We start from the raw sequence: 13,108 nt of genomic DNA, 5'->3' as shown, positions 1-13,108 counted from the left end.
ATTTTGTCAAAATGTCTGAGATATCTGCGTGAACCGATGGACTCACTGATGGACTCACGGACGGATATGACCCAATCTATAAGCCCCCTGGACTTTATCCGTGGGGACAAAAAACTGTGTCACTGCATCCTTTAGGCAATATGAATACGATGAGAAACTAAATTTTATTTTTCTTGGCCTTATACATGGGAGTCTATGGAGAACTGCCTTATACCTATACATGGGAGTCTATGGAGGTGTAAACTAAAACGTCGTCTAACACGGCCAAATTCGATCGCATTGTGAAACAAATCGACGTGCATCTGTATGGGGTTGGGTACTATTCTTGTGCAAAGTTTGAAAGAAATTGACCAGGGCATGTCTGAGATATCTGCGTGAACGGACAGACGGACGGACTGACATGACCAAACCTATAACTCCCCCAGGACTTCGTCCGTGGGCACTAAAAACAACGCAACAGTTATTACAGCTACACCGGCGGTAGGTTCATATCCAGAGCCCCGTACGGTCTGCCGCCGTCGCTTGAAAACAATCTCCAGCTAATCTCATAAACCTGGCCATATGGGCAACTGCGTATGGGCAGCTGGATACTTGACTTCCTGGAGAAGGCGAGCTGTCACGTTCAAGCTCAGGATTATTTGTCGATCAAATTCAGTAGATTTACCTTACCTAGATGAAATTTTGTCTATAGGCTGAAATTTCGCCGAAGTTTGACAAAATTGCATCGATTTTTCAGGTTCATATCCGACATTTTTGAGTTTTGAGTGCAGACAGAAATAAGTTTTGAGGCAACATGGCTGCGACCCCATGTTGACCCTAGTCCTGCGTACGATGCTATGTGCTACAGCTAACACACAGCATCGTACGCAGGCTAGCGAGAGAGTTGCCGACATCGACGGTTATTTACGAGAAGTGAATAAAAGACTGTCATTTTTGGAAGCGATCGAGTAGCTGAGGTAGGCTGGGATACGACTTGGGCCCAAGAACGCTGAATTTTGGCAGTAATTTGGCTTTTTACGTCAAGTCCCAAAATGGATTTGAAGTCACCGACCCTACGTACGGGTCTTTGCAGGGCTGTGGTGAGCGGGGCGATTAGCTGTAGCGGAACACGCAGCATCGTACGCAGGGCTAGTTGACCCCAAGTGAAAATGTGTTCGCGATCAAATCTTCCTATATTTTTTTCAGAATTTTCGACAAAATCATTGCTTCTTAAATCTTTTGTAAAATATAAAATACTAAAATAAAAATGCGATGTGCCATGTCTCCAGATTTCTAAAATATCGTTCGTTGACCGTTCGACGGAATACTCATTTCGCAAACTTGTGACGCAGTTGAAATTCAATACTGACCGCCAAATAATCTTAATGAGACGAGATCATTCTAGACATCCTCCAAATTATCCAACCATTCGCGTTAGAGTTCAGCTCGCTTAGAGTATCATAACATTCTTCGGCCTTCGTTTAGATCGACCCTAATCTCTCCCATTTAGGAAATAAATACACAAGCTACCTTGACAAAACTTCGTGCACCATCCAGGACCAAACGCACTACAAATCTGTCTTGACGTCATCATCTCCTTACATGGTAATCGGCATACCCGTATTTTTAGCAAAGGAGACACAGAATACGTCGGAGTATTCAGTTTCAAAACGTATTACATTGTGTGATGTTGTCAAAAAAAGGTAATGTTACTGCAGTGGTATAAATTACAAAACACAAAAGTTCAAATCAGTTTATTTTGGACTGGCTTTACCCAACATTTCATATTGTTTCTTATGCCAGATTTGACCACGTGCTTACTGGCGACCCCTTACATGCAAATTTTGTGTCAAATGGTGTGTTCTCCTGGAAAAACAAACGTACGATTTTATATATGAAGGAGGCGAAATTGCCCTCAAAACTCGAAACCACCCCTTTATGGGGTGTACCTAGCTATTTTGAACGAGCTTCTCGAATCTGCAGCTCTATTTCGAAATGATGGTCTGGTTTTCTCAGCTCAAGGATAAGTGTTCTCCATCGCTGTGGGCATTACTATTCTCAACTGGGGGTACAGTTTCCAGTCGTAATGTTTTTCATTGTGTCCGGGATATAAAACCTTTCCTTTTCACACTTGTACTTTGATTAACACTAGTCCACATCTTGTCAGCGATTAAACATGTTTCAAGTTTAAATGTTAATTCTGGTCTCGAGCCCTCTTGTTCGACCAAACTGAAATTACCCCTCCCACTTTGGCTCGTCCAGTGGGTGTAGCAAGGGTCGTGCCATCGCCTAGGAAACGGAGGGTGCATTAATTGTTGCATTTCGATGCACATTTTGATTATATTCAGAAGATTTTGTGGCAAAAACTCAGATAGAGAAGCATTAATATTCAATCTCACTTATTCAAGACTGGCTGAGAGCAGCACTTCCATTCAGTTAACATCATTACGCCATTTATTATGCCAAGAAAGATGAAGCCAAGACATTTTGCCCTCCCTGGTCTCAGCCAGAAATGGTTATACCTTACAGAGTTTTTTCCCACGGAATGAAAACAAATGTACTTGGGCTGAGGCCCAAGTACAATAAATCGTTGATAGTTGTCATGGTAAAAGAAAAACAAACAGTTATTTAAAAAGTACGAACAAACACATCAAAGCTATGCGCCAGTTACATCAAAGAGAAAGAGTTATAGCATAGTTTGGCTGCTGATAGTTACCGGCCGCTACGTGAGGCCGACCGAGGCTGTGCAATTCGCTGTTAATTTTATTTTTGTCTGACTTGAAGATCATAAGTCGAAACAATAAGGAATAAACGCTGTATTACCCCTGGTTTCAAGATATAACAATGCATTGAATTGCTCCAAATGGTGTTGAACTATCAAAATGCCCTCACTTCCCCTGTGACCCTCTTCCAGTCGTTCTATTTCCGCCAATGCTCTATTATATTGGAACTTTGAGTAATATATCATGAGGTGAAATCACCTAGTTTCAAACGACTTCAGTGATTACTGTGGATTTGTTTGGAAGAAAAGATGACAAGCATTCTGCGCATTAGAAAAAAAACATTGATCGGGAAGTTAAGCTATGTTTATGGGGACTTCAATTTAATATGAGTTAGAAGGGGTACTTGAATCTTTTGATTAATTATTTGGTGATATTATAAACGTAGATGTATATACACGTTCTAATTGCAGTGCTAGTGTACGGCGTCACACATTGTAACTGTGCACGCTTTGCCTTGTTGACTACCGTGACTATCACCAATCTGTACGACACCACATACTCGATTAAATCAGAAACCGTCGCTTGACCCCCGCATGACCTCGGATTCTTAGAGTCATGGGAACCATTTTTTTTCACTCGTTGGTTGTCAACCCATAATTTAAGTGATGTACAATCAGCAGCTGGCATCAATGTAAGATGTAAAATGTTACATAAAGACAATACCACTGAGACTGTATCTTTTATTTATTAATATACTTTTGAAGATGAAAGTTGTTGCTCAATAAACGTAGCACAGAACTTTGCTCCTATCCTGTCCTTCCAACTTCGGTTTACTCGTTTGAATTGACACTTCAGCCTTTCTTCGAAAAAAAGGACAATCATTGAACTCCTCTCTCAATGGTCAGATTTAGGAAATGAGCCGTAACTCAGTGAGTTTATTGACAGCTTCCTATATTTAAATAACATGTAGCCTAACGACGGAAATGTTTTACTTTTCTGAAGTCAAACATTTTGAGGTCAAGATAAAGCAGGCGGCCTTTCACAATTACATCGCATAATATTAAAAGAAATTATGGGCTATTTCAACTTAGCTACAAAACAGTAGGGTTAGAGGAGGGCACTGAATGATTCAAGCCGATGTGTGCTTAACAGAGCATACATTCGTCACCAAACGACTGTGCCTGACTGTAGTTTATATATTTCAATCAGTCAAATGCTACCTGATCTCAGCGTTCTCTCTTCAAATGTTGCTCAGCCTGGTAACACAATTTCCACCTTTGATGTAGTCAACACTGTATTGCCATGATAATCCTAGTGGCTTTTCAAAATCACATCGTATTTGATTAAACTAAAGGTCATTTCAACCTACAGTATAGCATGGGTCGCAGGCTTAGGAGCAGGCTGAATAAGGCACGTTGATATACTAAAAAAAACCCGTTCATTTTTCACCAAACAACATGCGAGAATACGATTCCAATATTCCAATCCGACGTGCCCTTATCTGGCGGGCCTCTTTACTGATTAGCCCTTCATGATGTATTGAAGCCAAATGGAAATACAAAGGAAATTAACTTTAAAAATCTGTTATCAGGTGGAAAATGTGACGAAAACTTTCGAATGTGAAGTGTTTAGAATATGTTGGCGGACAAAAGTTTCTTTCGAGTGACTTGCTGCATTTTGGAGTGAAGGGGAATGTACTTTCTGATGTAATCGCCCTTTTCTAATTTTGTAATTGCCTTATTTGCAAATAAAAAAATAGAGGAATAAGCTTGGAGTCTCTTTTTACTTTAGTATGTCCATTTTTTAGGATTCATCCATTGTTATTTTCGTTTCCTTCCATTTATTGTCTGGCCTTTCAAAAATATAAACCAATTGCTCGAAAGAACCAAAAATGTTAATGTTTCAATGAGAGAAGAGAGAGAGAGAGAGAGAGAGAGAGAGAGAGAGGAGAGAGAGAGAGAGAGAGAGAGAGAGAGAGAGAGAGAGAGAGAATGTTAAGACCATAAGGGATAATTTATGTTATCATAAATGTAAAATGCCCACCCAGATCTTAGTCAGTCAACAATTCTTAGATATCTATGCAGAACGTGTTTTCACAGTAAATCCTAGCTTTATAAGGACCATAAGGGATAATTTATGTTATCATAAATGTAAAATGCCCACCCAGATCAATATCTTAGTAAGTCAACAATTCTTAGATATCTGTGCAGAACGTTTTTCACAGGTAAATCCTAGCTTTATAAGGATCATCTATTAATAATCCCATAGTGCTTACCTTTTTTCGGTTTGAGATTCCGCTGTCTTCGTACTATCACCCGATTGATCACCCCGTATCTAGGTCGCCATCAGTAACATTTTGACCAATTGCTCTCAATTACCAACTTATAATATTTGAATCGTTGATAAAGGTAAAAAGGCTGAAATTGCAACGTATACTTTCTAAAAATGGATATGAAGAGATCCACAAAGTATATCTCTTTTTTCATGTTTGCAACATTAATATCTTTTATATTTTCTGACTTCTGGATACGCTAAAGTAAACTCAGCAAAAAACTTCCAAACAATATCTACGAGATGATATATTTCAGCCACTGCGGTGTACACTTTAACACGGTCCTCCCCTTTGTTGACTTGATGAAGCCGCCTATTTATCACTGGGGTTAAGGTAGCATTCATTCCTTCTCTCCATCTGATGAAGGAGGCTGTTGTCTTCGAAAGGTCATGCTAAATTCAACTACAGGTGATCTCAGTGTGCTACCTAAGTCCCAGTCATTATCTTATCAGATCAACATGACCCTGTCACATATCTATTTTTCACTATGATCTTGTCTGAACACGATCAAGACATGCCTTTAGACGAGTTTTATTATGTTGCCAGGGTAGACATCAAAACAACTTTGATAGGGACAAGGTACACGTGGCACACTTCCAGGCCGGCATTTTATCGAGTGGGGGAAAAGTCTGAAAGATACTTTGAATTTCACGTCAGCTTAAACATTGCAGGCAAATCTATCTATCTGGCATAGTATCAAATCATCGAGTTGAAATTCAGTTGTTTCAATGCCATGACAACATAATAAAACAAACAAACAGCACGTCTGAACATGACGCCAGCTGACCCCACCCCCATCGCCAATATGACAGGCTTCCAAAAGTATACTCAAATATGTAAAAAAAATCAAACAAAGGCACGCCCATAAAACGCACGGCGTCCAATCAGCAATGATACTTTCCTATTTGCAGTTGAGCTGGCGAATCATCTAATGGCAATTAGCGCCACCACATCTCTGAGTCACAATGCACCAAGCCTATAAAGCGAAGTGGTGATGACATGAACGTCCATTGCGACGAAGACAAACGACACAAAATGAGGTAAGAAGGTATGCGCTTTTATAACATTCGGTTTATCTCGTTCCTAACAACGCATTATCTTTGCGATGGATAGTTCATGTACCTTCGTGTTGTAAATGTCAAGTCACTTTTTTACAGTTATTTAGTAATCCCTAAGTACGCTTGTTTGAGCTACCAATATTTGTTCGGTCATGAGGTTTTGACAGAATGCCGGTTGAAGTTTATTTCATTGAAGGACAATAATCACGGTTCATTAAAAGAACTAGAATGCTGTTCAAAAGCTATAACATAAAGCTGTAGTGTCTGACGAAGTTTACCATTAGGTCTGCTGTCATTACTCAGTGAATTCATGAAAACAAATCAAAAGAATGCAAATTGAAATTATTGTAATTTACATCTCTGTTATTGTTTTAGATGGAAATGCCGTATATTTACAAGTTGTAAACGGCAAGTAAGGGTCGCGAGGTGATTCCTTCGCCAAATTAGCTAATCTTCAACCCAGAAGTCTTACATCCTCCAGAAAATACTTAGCAAAACTTTATAACCTCATTGTAACATGATAAAGTTAAATACAACTTGACAATGCCGTTATTTAAGGTGCGAAATAGGGACGAGAATCAAAACCTTACGTAGCGCAAATCTTCTTGTTGAGAATATAAATCCTGGCTCCTGCGAATCAGATTTCCAGATTCCAGTTAAGCATAAAATAATAACATTGTATGCCTAGTTTTCGTGTGAAGCTTCCAATCACGGAAGCACAGAGAATATTGAATAATTTATTTTGTTTTCAATTTATTTCAGAGCGAACGTTTTGACATTGACTGTCCTTTACGTGACCATTCTACGGCAAGTTACATTTGCCACAGGTAATATTAAGTCTCATTAAATTTGTTACACATGCATCGTGATCATTTCATAATCACGGCAAAATTAAGCGGAAGTGTAAATGCTAACCCACCTATCCTGTAGTATTGTTTGTTGTCGAGCGTCAAATACACGTCCGGGCTGCAATTTCTTATGTTTACTGTTTGTCTCGTGTCACAATATGGACGACTAATCATTCAGTCCGCGTGTGTTCCACAAAGACATTACATAAGATAACTTGCAGTCCCTCCATTTTTGGAACGTGTTCCTCTCTCGTCACTCTTCATTTCCGTTAATTAGGACGTGTTCAAGTTAATCTAAGCTAGCTAGCGCCCGAAAATGAAAGATTTCCTAACCTTTGCTGAAACCTTCTTCGAGCAAATTTTCAACGACCACTTTCAAAATCAAGGCTAAAAGCGAAGGTCGCTTGCAAATTTTGGTACTGGATAAATAAATCACCCAAAATTACCGCTATTTGGGAGGCAAAATGGCCGCCACCCCTGTTTTAGGTTATGGGAAATTCCCGATTTAAAAAAAAAACTAAGCTGTTGAAAGCTTCAAAACTTGCCCTACAAGTTGTTTCGGCCACATAACTATTGTAGATTTAAGAGTCCGACTATTGTCCCCGGGGTGCATTCTACCTTAAAGCAACAAAGAGCTTACGTATCGCAATTTCCCCTCCCTGCATGCGTCATGAGCACGTGACCGCCACTCGTGTCAGTTAGTAACGCTCCTCAGGACTAAACTAAACTAAAGTTCTCGTTACATTTAGGGGTTTTGCGTAAAAATTGCGTATTCTCACACGACACATGGCAGATATTCCAGCGAAATGAGAGACATTCATCTCAGCAAATTTGTTGCATGTTCCTATTTAAAGTGTATCATATACTCACAAAATGTCGACCAGATATATAAACTCTGACTTTATTGACTGTTGTGGTTTGCGATCGGTAGATTAGCTTGTTCGTGAGCACAGCTCTCTATGAGTTTGTTACTTGATCGACAAATCATGCTGACGTAACAAAAATAATTTAGAAAGAAAACGCCTTTGTGCTTTTGATTTACTTTTCCATGATCCAAAAGGGATTGTTTAAATTGTATTTATTTCTCTGGTTTCCCATGAAAGTTACTTTCACTCCCAAGCAAAGTGGCCAACAAAGTTAATAGCTTTCTGTAAATAATCAGTGCACAATTTTTTTTAATGAAAGCTAGACGCTGTGCACGCTTTATTGTTGTGAACAATTAAGTCATGCAGAGCAGATTGGAAAAATATAATACTTTAGATCTTTACGATTCAGTAGTGTTTTTTTTTTTTTTTTTTTTTTTGCCATTTTGAGTCGAGTTTGATTTCGTCGACACTGTCACTAAGTTTGCCACACAGTACCCCTTACGGTATTATGCTTGCTGTCAACGCTAAGACGAAAATTAAATCGCACCACTATAAAGCCTTTTTCTATTATGTTATGAAATAATCGTGAATTTGGTACGTTTGACATCAGATTTGGCATCCGGAGCACTCACTGTCAAGAACGGCGCCATAGACTGTACTGGTCCTCCATCTGTCACGTTTGACCTACACGTGTTGCGATATTGGCGGGGTTGGTGGTGCAATTGCCGAAGTTAATTTTTACTACGTTGACGGAGACAATTTCGAGGAAGTAGGTGCGACAAAATCAGCAGCGCATGATGCGACTTTAAGCACGACTGTCGCTGCAGGGGGTGATCACACATTCACCGACGAATCAATTTCCCTTGTGGACGATGGGGAGCTGTGGAGATTATACTCATCTTTGTGCCGTCATCACAGTAACTGGTGACACTGATACTACAAAACGATGATTCATGTATAATCCTTGCTGTTGATGCGGCCGAGTACTGACAATTGTCCAGGCAAGTATTTCAAACATCCTGAGGGTCTTACATTGTTAAAATCAATTTTATCACTGCAATGTATGAATACATGTCAATCAAATACATCTATTTAACTTTTATTTATATCTATGCGGGTCTTTATGTATGAGTTGGTATGCCTGCTTCTATTTCAATTTATCAAATATATTGAGCTATGCCATTCCTCTTTACTAGTGCTGCTTGCGTCTTGTGCGTTGAATACTTATGTTTGTCGCTTTCACGATATTTTTCTAGATCAGAAATTTGTTGTGTCCGTCCGATATAATACCTACCCAAATGTCTTTGTTGATGCTCTTGTTATCATTTTGGGAGATTGTAGGCCTTGGAGCTGAATTTGTCAATGTTGGTTTTAACAGAGAGTACATCTCTTCATTTCTCGATATTTAGCCCTTCGATGTCGCTGTCATGTTTCCATTGTGCAAGCATGAAAACCATGTGGAACTTGGTCTAACATGTTCTACTACGAGCGCGTCCACTGAAAACTTTGCCGTGCCGATGTCGACTTTTCAGAGAAAAAAATAAGTTCGTTGAAATGCGCCCTCAAATAGGTTGCTAACAGCCATGTTTGCAAGGAAGCCTTGATAATAACAGAGCAAATGTTACAGCATCAGTCGTTTGCTCGATAGTGAATTTTTTAATCTTTATCGGTATAGTTCAAAACCTCTTGTAAATAACTCAATATAGTAATTCAAAGAACACTCATTTCTCCAAAACTAACATTATTCTGTTTGAAATCTATATAGTTGTATTAGAGGCATGGGTCATAGCCTGGTAACACGATAATTTTATTCGAGATATACGAAGTTTAAGATTTGAGCCATAAAATATGCGAATTTTGAGAAATTCGTTAAGTGGAAAGAATGGTATATTTGACACAATATTTTATCGACAGTATCGAAGATCACGATCCCTCGAATGTCAATCGTCATTGAACATGGCATAAGTATGATAATTTTATTTTTTTTTATTAAAATCCATCAATGAAAACTTTTCAGAACGCTAAAAAAACTTGTAACATGAACCTAATAGAAGTAAAATGTCCTGTTTTCTTGGCGTAGAAAGCAAATACATAACTGCAACGTAGCCACGAAAACTATCTGCTCATAAATCATTGTTTTTTACATTTAAAATATCTCAAATTGCCTGTCTTCAATTTAGAGGGAAAAAGACAAACTTTTGGTCGCGAACGCAGTAGCTGGATCATCTTTAACTAGTACGATTAGTGCAGAACTGATTCTGTTGCCTACACTTGCAGTGACATTTTATCAAACTGAGCCGTGACTGAAACGTAGGATATTGCTAAGCGACAATGACTCACAAACGATGTCTTAAAGAGCCGCCCCATTAAATCCAATTTTCTGCTGATCCATATCACGAACTAGTAATTTAAATGCTTTCGTAATAAATGTTCGGTCTCGATGCTCGCTGTTTTTCTCGACGTTACAGAAGTAGGTGTCTCGAATACATGTTTTTATTTTAGGAGACTTAACGAACACTCTGTAGCCTCGTTAAAATACTATATCGTTCTACAGTGCTAATGAATACTCATTTTCTCAATTTTCGTGTCCATCTGCTCTACAACAATAACAGCTTAATTATGTAGAAACATATGTCACTAACGTAATATTTCTGATTACAGACACACAAACTACTGTACCGCCAGCGCAAACCAGTGGCGGGACACCGTGCAGCACGTGTACTGATGATCCACCAGGTATGAGAATTAGAATACACAATTTTCATGACTTTACATCCCATGTAGGTTTTGTAACCACATATTGGGTCAACCACATTTAGTGAAACAATATATTCTGCCCTCAACTACCAGAATTAAATAAACACTTGGTGGGATTTGGCATTGCGCCCAGTAACCCAGCGAAGACGTCACAGTCAAAACTAAGCATTTCACATGCACCTTGTGCGATTCTTTTCGGTGGAACGTGTTGCTCAAAGGTTACGACTCAAGATCATGTAGAGACAATAGGCACTGATTATTATTATATGTAGTACTCGCTGATCTCACAAATTATTGCCCACTCGTAAATTCCTAATAAGAAGTAGAGCCATGTGTTTTAAATAGTAGACCTTGGTGTTTATCGGTAAAAAACAAGCAATGCGTTTATTAGTACTTGTAAGCAACACTATCAGCAGTTTTATTTTTTCTTTCTGTAGGTTCAACAGCATCGACAAATACCACAGAATCTGTGACTGGTGAGGGAAACCAGGATACTTTCAGAAACTTATTTGCGGGCGAAATTTCCAGACGTAGTTTTCTTTCATGACTAACTTTGCTATGTTGTCTCTTATATTTTAATGTATCTGTGCCATGAATGCTAGCATGTATCTATTGTTTTTTCGAAGAACTATACCAAGCCGTTTACAATAGGTAAAATGTAGGAAGGCTATCCTCAAATTAAGACAATTGATCTAGATTATGGAACTGTGTCTTAAGTTGAGAAGAACTTTGGCTGAGTGGTTAAATCCCGCATTTTCATAAAGTGCTTTATACTTTAATTGTAAATTAAAAAAACAAATAATAACAGAATGAACCTAGCTGTTTCTAGTATTTGACAAGATGACGTGGCAGTAAAATTTCTAAGCAATTTGACTGAGCAAGTTGACTTCAATGAGTATAAATTTTCTCACTCTTCAGAGAGTTCAGCACATGCCTTCTCAGTTGGCAGATATCTAATGGTGCCAAGTTTGATCGCTGCAATGGTGGCAATTCTTTGAAAACAGTCAGAGGTAAATATTAAGTTCTTCTGTAATTGTTGATCTGTTACGCCTGGACTAAACGTTTCCTGGCCGAGCCCATTTCATACAGCATAAAACCTGCGACATAAGCAACAAGTGTACACTTAGCAACCTTCACAACTTCGCAGTTCCGTAAAGAAACTTGAAAAACTTATTTCAAGTTGCATAGCGTATTTCTTTCAAATTTTATATCAAAACCTGTCTTCTGCCAACAGGTTGCTTCGCCATAGCCGATTTGGATGAAGATCTGAACTTCCTTGGACTCATGTGTTGTTTGCAGATTGATGCCCCATAACTCTGGTCGTTGACCCTGGAAAATCAGGAAAACTCGTGCAACTCGCCTTGCTGTATCTTCAATGACGATTATCCGAAACCCCTGCTCCAGTCAGGCTTTGTGAACGTGTTACCTTGGTTTTCACTTTCTATTCATAAAAAGAGCGTACCGGAAAATAGGATCAGAAAGGCTTTTGCTAAGTAAAATGATGGACTCCCTGATTTTCTGATTGTTAATGTGATAACGTAATACCTTGTATTTCAAGTGTTGAACTCCCCTACAATAGACACATACCAGCACCGACTATTGACTACAACAAATTTATCGTCAACTTTATCCCCTATCAACAAGTGACCTTGACGATCTCATCCAGTAATCGGTGAAAAATACTTTCTCTGATCGAGTTCTCTTGTTCGATCAAAAATGAAAACTACAGTTCAACATGTACATGTCAACAGAAATATATAATGCAATAATGACAACTGATGTTGGGGGCGCTATGACGGTGCTATGGATGACATCAATGATGCTAGACATTGCTCTTTGGTGCATAGTATAAACCATTTGATGAACGACTCCGTACCTGAAAGCCTTCCTGTTGGTTAGAAAATTTATACCATTTCTCAGAATTTTTGGTGAACACAATTGCAAGTTTGTGCACTTTTGAACAGACGTTCCGCATATTCCAGCATAGTTATGTTCACACGTAATTTACTATGCCACGCCTATGAGGAACGTGTTGTTGACAAACTCGTCATGTTATCTGTAATGACTTCAGTTTACCGTGAATAAAGAGAATAAAAAAATGTATTTACTGTGTTACGCTTTGATAGCCATTTGAGTGCATGTAAGTGTCTTAATATAACGTCTTGAAGATTCTACGTAAAACCAGGCAGAGCAGATTACCAGTCTCTTCTAAGGGAATTTGTCGGTCGCCAATAGCACAGATTTAAGTTCAGGGGTAAGGTCAGGTTTTTGACGGCCCAGCTGATTACTTTACCAAATTCATTTCAAAATTTCATTCAAAGAAACCTTTGCTGCTGACACCTATCTAATGACCAAACTTTGTTGACAGACATGTACATGTATCCATGGTCACGATAATTAAGGGTAGAGGTCAGTGACAGGTGAGGAAAGTAGATATTTGTTTATCTGGTTGAAAAGTGTTCACCTTAACGACAGAAAAGTGCGACCAGCTTGAAGCCGGGCATTTGACGTCATGCTAAATTCTGCGACTTTGCTGAAGCACATC

General features: G+C 38.9%; 1 long non-coding RNA gene across 1 annotated transcript in view; it reads left to right on the top strand.

Annotated features, from left to right (window-relative positions):
* Positions 1 to 12,685, top strand: part of LOC139123965 (uncharacterized) — a 30,950-nt gene extending 18,265 nt beyond the window's left edge. Inside the window, exons 2-8 of the long non-coding RNA XR_011549806.1 lie at positions 5,946 to 6,074; positions 6,855 to 6,919; positions 8,417 to 8,807; positions 10,468 to 10,542; positions 11,001 to 11,039; positions 11,482 to 11,573; positions 11,798 to 12,685. This is a non-coding gene — a long non-coding RNA (uncharacterized lncRNA). The remainder of the gene's footprint in view (positions 1 to 5,945; positions 6,075 to 6,854; positions 6,920 to 8,416; positions 8,808 to 10,467; positions 10,543 to 11,000; positions 11,040 to 11,481; positions 11,574 to 11,797) is intronic.
* Positions 12,686 to 13,108: the final 423 nt, after the last annotated feature.

The sequence above is a fragment of the Ptychodera flava genome, assembly GCF_041260155.1.
Source record: "Ptychodera flava strain L36383 chromosome 23 unlocalized genomic scaffold, AS_Pfla_20210202 Scaffold_23__1_contigs__length_28996876_pilon, whole genome shotgun sequence".
In the NCBI taxonomy this organism is placed as follows: domain Eukaryota; kingdom Metazoa; phylum Hemichordata; class Enteropneusta; family Ptychoderidae; genus Ptychodera; species Ptychodera flava.
The sequence above is the reverse complement of the archived record's forward strand: the minus strand, read 5'-3'. Positions and strand labels throughout refer to the sequence as shown.